Source organism: Mercenaria mercenaria, chromosome 15 (genome assembly GCF_021730395.1).
Source record: "Mercenaria mercenaria strain notata chromosome 15, MADL_Memer_1, whole genome shotgun sequence".
Taxonomy (NCBI): domain Eukaryota; kingdom Metazoa; phylum Mollusca; class Bivalvia; order Venerida; family Veneridae; genus Mercenaria; species Mercenaria mercenaria.
In genome coordinates this window covers 32,936,928-32,949,453 of record NC_069375.1, presented here as the reverse complement: position 1 = coordinate 32,949,453, position 12,526 = coordinate 32,936,928, and the positions used below count along the sequence as shown (strand labels likewise).

Here is a 12,526-nt window from a genome sequence, read left to right as displayed (position 1 = left end):
AGTTTGACTCGGACTTTGTAATGTTAACTTAGATATGAACATTAAATTTACAACCTGAACAGAACTTTTGACTCTGGTGAGGCTGAAAGATATATTACCGTTCAAAGAAAACTGATAAAGTGTACATAAACAAAGGAAAGCCCGCCGATATTTAGTAAATCAGTATGATACAGACAATGACTTATCGGTGCATAAACTTTGAAAACCTTATTTGTATTTGTGTTTTTCTACCAAAGACACTTGAACTATGATGCATAATTAATGTGTAGCCAGATAATATGAATGAAAAAGGTATATCTTAATATATTTGATTTCCGAATTGCCATAAATAACAAAATAATGCACGTTTTCGAAATATTATTTTCAAAACATATCAATCCGTTTTATGCTTTCAACGAACTATTTTGGGGTTATTATCAATGGAAAGAACAGGGAATTTACCTATCTTAACCAGGAAGCAATGTTTCCATGAAACAATTGATGACGCATATACCTTTTATACCCGATACTTCTTAAATTGAATAGAATAACTGTTCGATTATTGAAGTGGAATATTCAGAAGTCATGCCATTTAAATGGTTTTCCATATATTGCCGCGTGATTAGCCACTGGAATTCCAGTGACCTGAATTCTTTTTCTCGGGTCAAAATTTCACACCACCTCCTAATCGGGAGGACCGCGAACAATGCGAGAACAATATGGCGGAATGAGAATGTGAGGACGATTCGTGCATGATTTGCAGGGCAAAAAACTCATTTCCTGATCCTTTCAGTATTGAGTGCAAACATATGATAAATTTATGACCAAATAAAATATTATTTGAATGAAGAAATTACACTACTTTTGTAGAAATGTTGGTTTACCCCCGTCGATAATGTAAACAAGCGCCGTAAACAAAGCTGCAAAAGTCCACTTCCGGTTCCCGGTGTTACTCGAGCTACGTGATCCGACTCGACTCATTTCCATCCGGGGAATAAACGCCTAAGAACACCCACAGAGATTTAAACAAATGTAGGTCATATTTTGTCTGCCTGATCAGTTGTTGGGAAAAGGACCTATTTGATTTTTCTTTCACTTTTGACCAATGTTTTATGTTGGCTTTAGTTTATTGGTCAATTCAGAGTTGTTCCCCTTAGATTTTCTTAGGTAGCTACCATCTCTACATTATGTAGAAATACTTATTCAAAACATTACGATATGAATGTAATTTGTTATTTAAGTAACAAATAAAACTCATCTTTAACTGATTTTTTAAATTCATTTTGAGTATTAAACTATTAACTTTACATTATGTTTGCTACATTTTTAAAAGTTTAGTTCAGGTATTATTCTGAAGGATCAAGCACTGTTCAAATTATGAATAATTACATCAACCTTTTTCGTCTTGACGTGTAGATTTCATATTCATATCTAAAGGTTCATCAAAGGCAAATTTGTAATGTTTCTAGGGCTAAAGTACTTTAAATGTTGTATTTTATATCAATATTTAAAAAAAGATTGAAAAATATTGACTTGTTCTTTTGCAAACCAATATTGCACTTCTCACTTAAGTTTTTTTATTGTTGTTGTTGTTTTTTTTTTGGGGGGGGGAGGTGGATCACGTGACATGGTTAGGTAAAGCCGTGGCGATTTCGAGCTCTGATAAAGTTTTGATATTTTTACTATTTCTGGAGCATTATCTGTGAAATTTGGTAGCGAAACTGAATAATCTTGTCTGTTGGACTTGGTGTTGCAGAAATGGCACAAGAATTAAATACTAGTGTTGGGGAACGATTCAATTCGGATGAACATTTGTATCGACGTGGCAGTAATGGTGGTAATGGCGGCGTGTTTGTGGACGCGGACGGATTAACAGGAGGTCACAAACAGAAAACGAAGGAGTAGATCAACAGGTGGGACTTTTGACACTAAGATAAATCATGACATTATTACAAAGGATAAATTCAGATTATTGCCAACAGATCAAAAACTGGTCACATTATTCGACATGATGAGTTGTGTTTATGATTTAAACTCTAGGGTTCAAAAAGCAGAACAAAACATTGACCATCTTATCCATCTGACCGAATCAAATTCAAGTCGTATAAAAACACTCGAATATAAAAGCATTGACGCCGAGGCACGAGACCGCAGAAACAACCTGATCTTTAGAGGTATACCGGAGGTTTACATAAACGAAAACTGTGAATATTTAATCATTGACTTCTTGAAAACGCACCTAGGTATTGATTCTCAGGCTTGTTCTTCGTCCAAAGAGCCCATCGACTTGGTGCTCCGCCAAAAAGAGGTCGTAACAACCAAATTACTGGTCAAAGGCCAAGGCCTATTGTTGCTTGTTTCCTGGACTATAAAGATGTCGAAGTTATTTTGTCACAAGCCTTTAAATTACAACGTAAACCGTCATTAGGAATAACCCGTGACTACCCGAAAGAAATAGTGGACGCTCGGTCGAGATTATGGCCTGAATACAAAAAACAAAAAAGCTTAAATAAGAAGGGAACTGTGTTCATCGGATTTCCTGCAAAATTGATAGCGAAAAAGAAGGTTGTTAGGGATGAATTCCCGGACTGGAAAGCTGTCATGGCAATGAGCCGTCTAACAACCTCCTACAGGTCGGATGCGAAAAACAGACATCTGAACCGTATCGTTGAATCCGAAAATGACCTCCATATGAACTCTGATAAATCAAGCGATAACGAGACCAGTTCTGATGATTCCGATAGTGAATCGGCTACGAGCGATCGTATGGACGCATACAGTCAAGCAATGAGGCAGCTGGAGACCCAGCAGCGGGAATTGACGCATCGACCGCCCGAATCGAATCCACCGATCGGTCAGGGGGCATCCGAATTCCTGTGGACCTACAAGAGTCTGTTGATGCTGAACATTAGGAATTCAGGGGGATATCCCAGAGTAGGAACAATATGAACATACAAAGCAGCAGTGTAGAACAATCTTTGAGAACCGGAACATTAAATGTGTGTGGCCTCAAACGTAGAGTTAACTTTCCAGATTTCGTAGAGTTGATTAGTAAGTATTACTTATTTTTTGTTACAGAAACAAAATTAGATCCCACTGATGTTATCTCTGTCCCAAATTACCATTTCATAAGTAAACCGAGAAAGCAAAAATACATAAGGAAATCAGGTGGAATAGGCGCATTTGTTAAAAACAGTCTCAGTAATTTTGTTATAGTTCTCGAAACCGAGTCTGAATACGTACTTTGGCTTAAACTTTCTAAGGCATGTACCATGCTTGAACACGATGTTGTTTTTGGTATAACATATGTACCCCCATTACAATCACGTTTCTATGATAACGATGAGTTCGAATTGTTGGAAACAGAGATAGCATCAATGAGAAGTGAAAATGACTATATATACATTTGTGGCGATTTCAATGCACACACTGCCGAACTATGTGATTATACGTCTTGTGACGATTTTTTGTCAGATAGTTTTGAGATGGATGATGATCTTATTAGTTTTATTGACCAAAAAAGTTCATTAAAAACTAACGGCATTAAGCTGAAAAGAAAGTCTGAAGACAAAAATATTAATAATCATGGCTATAGATATTTGAAATATGTAAAAATAATAATTTCATCATTGTAAATGGTAGGTTTGGCAAAGATGTTCCAGGCAGAATGACTTTCAAAAATATATCGGTACTAGATTATTGTACTGCAACTGTACAAGCTTTTAAGTTACTGAATAGTTTTGAAATAATTAGTTTAGATCAATTGTACTCGGATGGTCACGCGGTTTTTAACTGCAATATTGTAACGAAATGCAACAAATTAGATAATAATCAAGTTCAGGCTATAAACTGACCAAATTGGAACCCAACCAAAGTTGAGGAATTTGCAAATGAAATAGATGTCACAAACATACAAAAATGCTTAATGATTATAGCAACGGGCAAAATATTGATAGCTTGCACTTAGACATGATTTCAGATGAACTTTCTTGTATTTTTCTTAAAAGTGCAGAAACAACCTTTGAATCACGTAGACAATTTGATATAAATAAGCGAGGTAAAAAGAAGCCTTGGTTCAGTATAAATTGCAAGAAAGCTCGAAAGATATATAATAAAGCTCGAAAGAAGTTTCAAAAATATCCGTCTGAATATAATGATATAGCTTTAAAAAAAATGCATGCCAATCCTATAAAAATACTATGATAGATGTCAAAATTTATAGAACAAGCAAAATGAGGAAAATGCACAGCAAAAGACCAAAAGATTACTGGCGTTACTTAAAGGCAAAGAAAATCTCCTATATAAGTGACCCCCCCCCCCCAAATACCAGACTTTTTAATCCCCAATATACAAGATCCTGTCTGGTCCAGTCTGATAAGGGTCCATAAAACCCCTGAAAACTTGACATGTAGCCTAATTATTGTCAGGGAATCATAAATTTTATTGCCTACAGGTAAATTGGTTATTTCCTGTGTTTTGCATTTTATTAATTGAAATGCTGTTGTTTTTTAGTCTTTTTTCAGCATGAACACAAAATTATTTTAATTGATAAGATACTAATTTTGATTGCTCAGTCATGTTGAGTGATGTCCTGGCCAGTTAAATTATAACTCTTATAGCAAAGCATTTCTTACTATAAAATAATTATTCAAAACTTAAGAAGAGAAATTACAAGTTTGTTTATTCAATGATTATGATCTTTTTATCAAAAGTAACAAAATAAAAACGAAAAAAAAGATAATTGCTGGATTTTATTAGAAATTAAAGAAGCGTTCAGTTGCATTTTTAACAGATAAAGAAGGTATATAGACAGAAGGATGTTATATATTAAAAATGCTTAATTCCTCTTGTGTTCTCTAAATAATGTTAACTTTCTTTTATGTATAATAAAATCCAGCAATAAAGATGTATCATTGTTCAAAATACACAATAATTTATTACTTCTAAAATCTATGTGCCTGAATGCATTTTTTATATTTTTGATAATAAAAAACAGCAATAATGAGATGTAATTGTTAAAAAACTTACTTTATTAAAAATATGATAAATTACTGTTGTATCTTATCACTTTGTTTATTTAGCCCTATTCAGTCAAGCTTTCTAAACTCGTTATAAAGGTGAGAACTGATTTGCTATAAAGGTGAGAAATATCACCTGCAAATATTTACTGCACAGTAGCTATACAGTAGCTTATTATGATAAACAGAAGCAAGTCTACCAATGGTCCTGGCTTGTGTATTGGCCCTTATCGCCAATACGCAGACCTTATCATCTCCATAGGCCACATACCAGGCATACCAGAATCAGTGTCTTTAAATAGAATTAAGAATAAGAAACAAGTTAACCCTCCTGATCTACAGGATTTGTATAATTACTTCAAGGACATAAACAATATTGATGAATACAATGATGACGATGATTATGATTTAATAAACGTTGTCGATAGGGATGATAGTTGCCTTAATATTCCAATTACAAAAGTAGAAATTGAAAAAGCTATTAAGGGTTTGAAAAATAACAAGGCACCTGGGATTGATGGGATATTAAATGAGTATATTAAATGCACTATTGTTAAAATGTTAACCTATCTACTTATCTATGAAAAACTGTTTAATTTAGTCCTAGATAATGGTATAATTCCATCCAAATGGGAATAATCAAACCGATATATAAAAATAAGGGTGATTCACAAGACCCTGGAAACTATAGGCCGATAACTCTTTTAAGTTGCGTGGGAAAACTTTTCACGTCAATTTTGAACAACCGTCTAAATGATTTTATTCAAGTAAACAACATATTATTGGAAAATCAAGCTGGGTTTCGAAAGAATTATTCAACAACAGACCATATATTTGTTTTAAACTCACTAATAGAGGTATTAAGAAGACAGAAAAAAATGTTGTTCTGTTCTTATGTGGATTTTACAAAAGCCTTTGATACCGTCTGGAGAGCTGGTATTTGGCGTAAACTCACGAATAACAATATAAAACGCAAATTCCTCCGAGTGGTACAAAACATGTACAGTAACATTAAGTCGTGTGTCTCTTCGGGAGAGAACTTTTCTGATTTTTTCATATGTAACTCTGGCGTTCGTCAAGGAGAAAATTTATCGCCCGTGCTATTTTCCCTCTTTCTGAATGACTTGGAACAATTTCTTACCAAAAGGGATAATTCAGGAATAAGTCTAGGTCAAATAAACGAAGAAATAGTAAATATGTTGAAAATTATAATCATTTTATACTCAGACGATATCATTCTATTGGCAGATAACGCAGTAGCTTTACAAAAATGTTTGGATGACTTTACTGAATATTGTAATTTGTGGAAACTTCAGGTTAACATATTAAACAAAACTAAAGTGATGGTCTTTGGTGCACGAGATACACGCCGTTTTTCATTTAAAATTGGTACGACGGAACTCGAAATTGTTAAAACATATAAATATTCAGGAACTTACTTCTCAAGTTCATGTAGTTTCTTAAATACAAGGAAGCACTTAGCCGAACAGGCCAGAAAAGCACTTCATTTCCTTTATATGAGAGTTAATAATATACAGTTGCCTATGGATCTAATACTGAAACTGTTTGATCACACAGTACTCCCAATTCTCACATACTCAAGCGAAATTTGGGGTTACGAAAATACATCATTAATTGAAAAAGTTCACTGCGAGTTTTTACGATATGTTACAAAATTGAGAAAAAGTACACCTATATACATGCTATTCGCAGAACTTGGTAGATACCCTATTGATATCACAATAAAAACAAGAATGATTGGTTTTTGGAATAGGATTGTCACAGGTAGTAAAGATAAACTTTCCTATAAGATATATCAGTTTATGTTAAACCTACCAGACTTTAACTCTAAATGGATAAATTATATTAAAAACATATTTACAAACACAGGAAGAATAGATATTTGGAATAACCAAGAAACATTGTTGTGCAAAACAGTCAAATTCACAATTAAGAGAACATTAATAGACCAATATTTACAAAAATGGAATGCATCTTTGCAACAATCGTCAAAAGGTCAAAACTATTCAATCTTTAAAGAGTCGATTCACCTTAAAAATTATCTTTTGAAATTCAACAAGTCACTTTCTACTTATCTACTAAGATACAGAACAGGTAATCATTTTTTGCCAGTTGAAGTTGGAAAATGGGAAGGAATTGACATTTCAGATCGCAAGTGTTTTCTATGTGATAAGAATGATACCGGTGGCGAAATGCATTACCTTCTTATATGTCCTATTTTCAAGGAACAACGATCAAAATATATTCAGACGTACTTTTATAGGTACCCAAACATTATCAAATTCCGACAACTTCTCAACGAAACTTCGCCGCACAAATTAAGAAAACTGTGTCTCTTTATCAAGATTATTTTAGATTTTTTCAAGCCTCATTATTAAGTTATTATAAGACCATATAAATCATCTTAAATAATTTTTTGTGCTAACATATTATAGAAAAGGTCCATAACACAATAAATAAAAGAAAAACAAAACAAAACTTACAAGGTCATAATATCCAAATTGAATCACTGTTGTCTGCCGCTCGCATTGATCTTATAATAAAAAATGTCAATAAGCAATCAAAACACTTAACAGAATCTAATTTGAATAATAATGAATGAAAAAACGCACGAGTAAACCGTATCAAAACCCTTGAATGAAAATAACTCCACCCTTAGCCGTCAAAACAATTTTTACGCACGACTTGCATGATTTTTAAGGTTGAGAATTAGGCCTTGAGAAACAAAAATCAAACAACACCAAATCATAGAAAAAAAGAGTTGTTTGACATGAAAATTGAACAGCATGCAAAACATGTATATTACTTTACGAAACAAGTGTCAGTATACTGATATAAACATTGAATTCCGGAAAAGGAGTGCCTAAAGGGACCCCACTTCCGGACAGTCAAACGCTTTTAAAAACTCACCATTTTCAAAGAACTGTTACAAATGTTCGTTTTGATGCATTTGCAATAGCGTGCGAGTGGTGAAAATTCGCAAAACAAGGTGGACCACAGTTTTCAGCAATAGTTTATCTTTATTTCTTTACAAATGGTATTCATTTTCAAAGGGAGACAATTTTTTCCGAATATTTAAGAACAAATGGCATTCATTTTCAAAGGGAGACAACTTTTTCCGAATATTTTAAGTATTCGTCGAGAAAAAGTTGTCTCCCTTTGAAACACAAAAATAAACCTGCTGTATCACAAAACAGTATGCGTTCCTGTAACTTAACGGTAAATATTCATTCCTATATACGAATAATTATCACAATCTGATCCATAAACACGCAAGAAACTGTTATTAAATTGTTTATATCTTTTTACTTTCTCACACAAAAATGTATTGAAAGCTAACCTTGGGAGCTTATATGCAATGGACTTCATCAGCCGACTGGTCTTCCTTACATTGAGATGGGTTTAGAATAAACACCACCCGAGGGCGTGAGTGATGTTAATGATGTGTAACTGGAAACGGCCCCGTCCCTGTTCAGCGCAATGTAAAGAAGATCAGTTGGCTGATGAAGTCCATAGTAGATGGATGAAAGCTCCCAAGGTTAGCTTTCAATACTGTTTTGTGTGAGAAAGTAAAATGCTTTAAACAATTTGATAATGACTGAAACCACACAGTTGAATTTTCATTCAAATGCGCAAGTCTAAACTACATTTTATTACAACATACATAGGCCTTTCGTGTTAAAAAGTAGATTATATAAGCAAATACATTAACTATTCAAATAAAAGTAACATTGTGTCAATTATTCATTCAATTTTGAATGAACGTAAAACCCTCATTGAAAAATATCATAAAATTTGAGTGCACTGCGGTATATTTGCTCATTAAAATCTTGTTTTTACAGTTAGGTGTCTCTTATGTCCATTTATGTATTATAGATTTAATTCGATCTTTTAAGCTCAGAGGCATGAGGGAACATACACATTTTATTCAATACTTAACTTGGTATAATGACTGCTACAAAATATTAGTTTATATCTACTTTTAATTGCTAACACATGAAGATCAAAGGAAATTTTTTACATTCCAAGTAGTATCATACCACAAATCAGATCAGTTTTCCTTCTTAATGTTATTTAAAAATATCTTCAGGTCATTCTGTATTACATATCAATTAATTCTTTAAATATTTACTATCATATACTTACAAAAATAGTTTCAAAAACAAATAAAGCACGTAAGACACATATTGGTTGTTTATGTTGGATATTGGCTTCCTTAACTTCCGGGTCGCAGTTTGTTATACGGTAATGACAAAGTGTCAATACATTTTGAATGATATCCCTCTTTATAGATCAAAATCATATATCATACATATATTGACATTGTTTTATATGACATATTTTGGCTTTTGTGAGACACAATACTTCCGTCACCTACTAAGGCCAGTATTTTGTATAGTTTGGCATATTCAAAGAACACATTGAAATTTAAATTTCAATAAGTGTACAGGACTAATGTATTCTTTTACGCCTAGAGAAGTAAAATCTAGGATACAAAAAAAAATACTTTGAATGATGAATTTGTTAAAAGGACTGACCTTCAGCTCGCACTATAACAAAGAAAAAAGAAATGATTAACACATCAAGAAATTATGGTATATTTCTTAATAAGGCTTTGAAACTCAGATAAAGATAGATTAAATGTTATGGAAACACATGAAAATTGATTGGTTTTACTAAAATTTCCATTTAACATATAACAATGTTCGATCACGTGACACATGCAAAGATTATACAACATTGATTCATACATCGCATTCACGCAAACAACACATCACCAGATATTGCAGAAAGCTCGGCAGTGTTTCCTTTAAATGTAAACTAAAACGTGAGCAAGAATATTGATCATGTTGTTTTATTACGTACAATTTATCAAAACCGCTTGAAATGTTGTTATTATTTCCAAAAGTCAATTCAGAAAAGATAGCTATTTGGAAATCATTATCGCTAATGTTGATATAAATTGTTAAGAGAATGAAACCATTTAAAATGATAACCAAAGTGTTCATTCTTTTAAAATTGCACAATGCGAAAAAGTAGAGAAATGCATGTTTACATGGGGACGATTTGTCTAATAGCAATAGGCCGCTTATATAACTAGACAAAATGTCCGAAACTCAAACTAATTCCAACATGAAGTTCTATTGCCGATTTATAATCTTTAGTTCAATATATAATACAGGAAAAGGGTCCTCAAATGAAATCCAAGCCAAACTCTGAAAATTGGATAATATTTAAGGGCAACTTCCTTTAGATTTTAATTTCACAAAGCATTGCAAATTTATCTACAATAAAAATCATTTCTTTATTCACATGCATGCATTGCATAATAAAGCAGTTTAAGAAGTATAACTAATTGTCGTAACTGTTTATGAATTTCGAGCAACTATTGATATTATTAAGTACCCAGTCCACCTGCAGTAACATTGTGAATACATTTTGTTTCAAGAATCCCCTATGAATATTGTTTTTTTTCTTAGCTCTGACATTGAGATATACATATTTGGTGTTTAAACTCCAATGCCAACAAGTCTGTTTTAGAAATAGGTATGTATAAGTTTGGTTAGAAATTCTGTTTTGAATTCCGACAGCTATGTTCTCAATTTTGATGTGACAAAGATGGTAAAATACTAAAGGCAGGCTACCGGTAAGTGCTAGAGATCTTAAAATATCTTTTTTACTGATATTCAAGGAACACAATTTATGCTGTAGTTTACCAGTAGAAGAACAATACAGCATATGATCAACAGTAACGACCACAATAAGTATTAGTTGTAGACGTTACTTCAGAATTCCAGAAGCAATATCTAAAAAATGGGCCAAGTTATTTTTTAGGACTTTTTTCTGTGTTTCATTTCATTACATACTACTTATTCCACACCAAAAAGTTTATGTTGGAATTAATTCACCCCAAATGTTACAGTGACCAGTCTACAATATAAAGGCGGATTTTTACATATATTGAACAAAATCTTTATAATTTACATTATCCTAAAAATTGTGAACAATGACTTTATATATATTTCTGTTTTAATATATGTTTTCTTTTTTCACTTAATACAAGAAAATCATCATAAAAAGTAATATATGTCTATTATTCATGGCAATTTTTAATGAACGTAAAATGCTCCGTAAAATACATCATTAAGGTTAAGTTTGCTTTTGCAGGTGCGTTATATTCGCTCATTGAAAACTGGTCTCATTTGACTGTTTTACAGTTAGGTATTTTATGCCTGTTTGTGTTTTATTGATTTAAATATTTCCTTTAATCCGAGACACGAGAGGAGGAAAATACACATTTTCAGTTCATAAGTTTGTATAATTAATGTTAAAGAATATACGTTGAAGTCTAAATTAATTGCTGACACCTGAAGATTGATGACAAATTCCAAATTTGAACTAGTTTCATACCGCAAATTTAATCAGTCGTCATTCCAAATGCTAAATACCTTGCAGTAATTCTATATAGTATATCAATTAATTGTTTAAATATACCTACAAAGTAGCCTGAAGTACTTTTAAATCATGCAGAACACCTATTGGTCGTTTAAATTGGGTATTGGCTTCCATATCTTCCGGGTCGCATTTTGTTAATCAACAATGACTGAATGGCAATACCTTTTGAATGATATTCCTCTTAATAGATCAAAATCATTTTCCTTGTATTGACAATGTTTTATATGGAGAAACATTACTTCCGTGGCCAGTATTTTGTATAACACCGAAATTTAAGATTCAATGAGTTTACATACGTGTATGCCTTCCTTAGAAATATAAACTCCGAATTATCAAAATACTTTGAATGATAAATTTGATATAGGGACTCACCTCAAGATCGTACGACAACAAAGAAAAAAGAAAATTTTGAGATATCAGGAATGCCTCTGCAGTGTAATGGTCAACATGAAAGGAAAGTATTATTGCCGCGGCAACCCGTGATCGATTCCCAACTCAGAGTTGGGTTTTCTCTTGATATCGTTTGTTTAAAAATAGTTTAGATACAATAATATATGTTCTAATATTCATATTCTGACCCCTAAATAAACTTTTCAATTTTAAAGAGACACCGTATTTAGCTAAAATTTGGAGTCCAGACCATTTTAACGTGTACAAAAAGAAGAGAAAAATGATGAAAAGCACATGATGTTGAATCGCATACAACAACGTTCAGTCACATGACCATGACAAGATTACACAGCACTGATTCATACATCACGTTCACACATCATTTTTGTGAAACAACACAATACCAGTAATTGCAGTTACCTTAAAAAGTAAACTAAACTGTCAGCAAGTATATTTATCATATTATTAATTTCACGTATCCAACACATCATGAAATATTGTCATTATTTCCTAAAGTCGATTCAGAAACAAATCATCATCGGTAAATTTGATATAAATTGCAAAGAGAATGAAACCATTTAACAAATATTGATAATCAGTATACAAGTACCAAAGATATAGATTAAGATTTTTTAACAAACAGACGTTAAATTCTCCCATTT

The 12,526-nt window shown here is 32.5% G+C and overlaps 1 protein-coding gene across 1 annotated transcript in view; it reads left to right on the top strand.

Annotated features, from left to right (window-relative positions):
* Positions 1-12,526, top strand: part of LOC128549011 (uncharacterized) — a 128,738-nt gene that overhangs the window by 77,009 nt on the left and 39,203 nt on the right. The gene's annotated exons all lie outside the window — the stretch shown is intronic.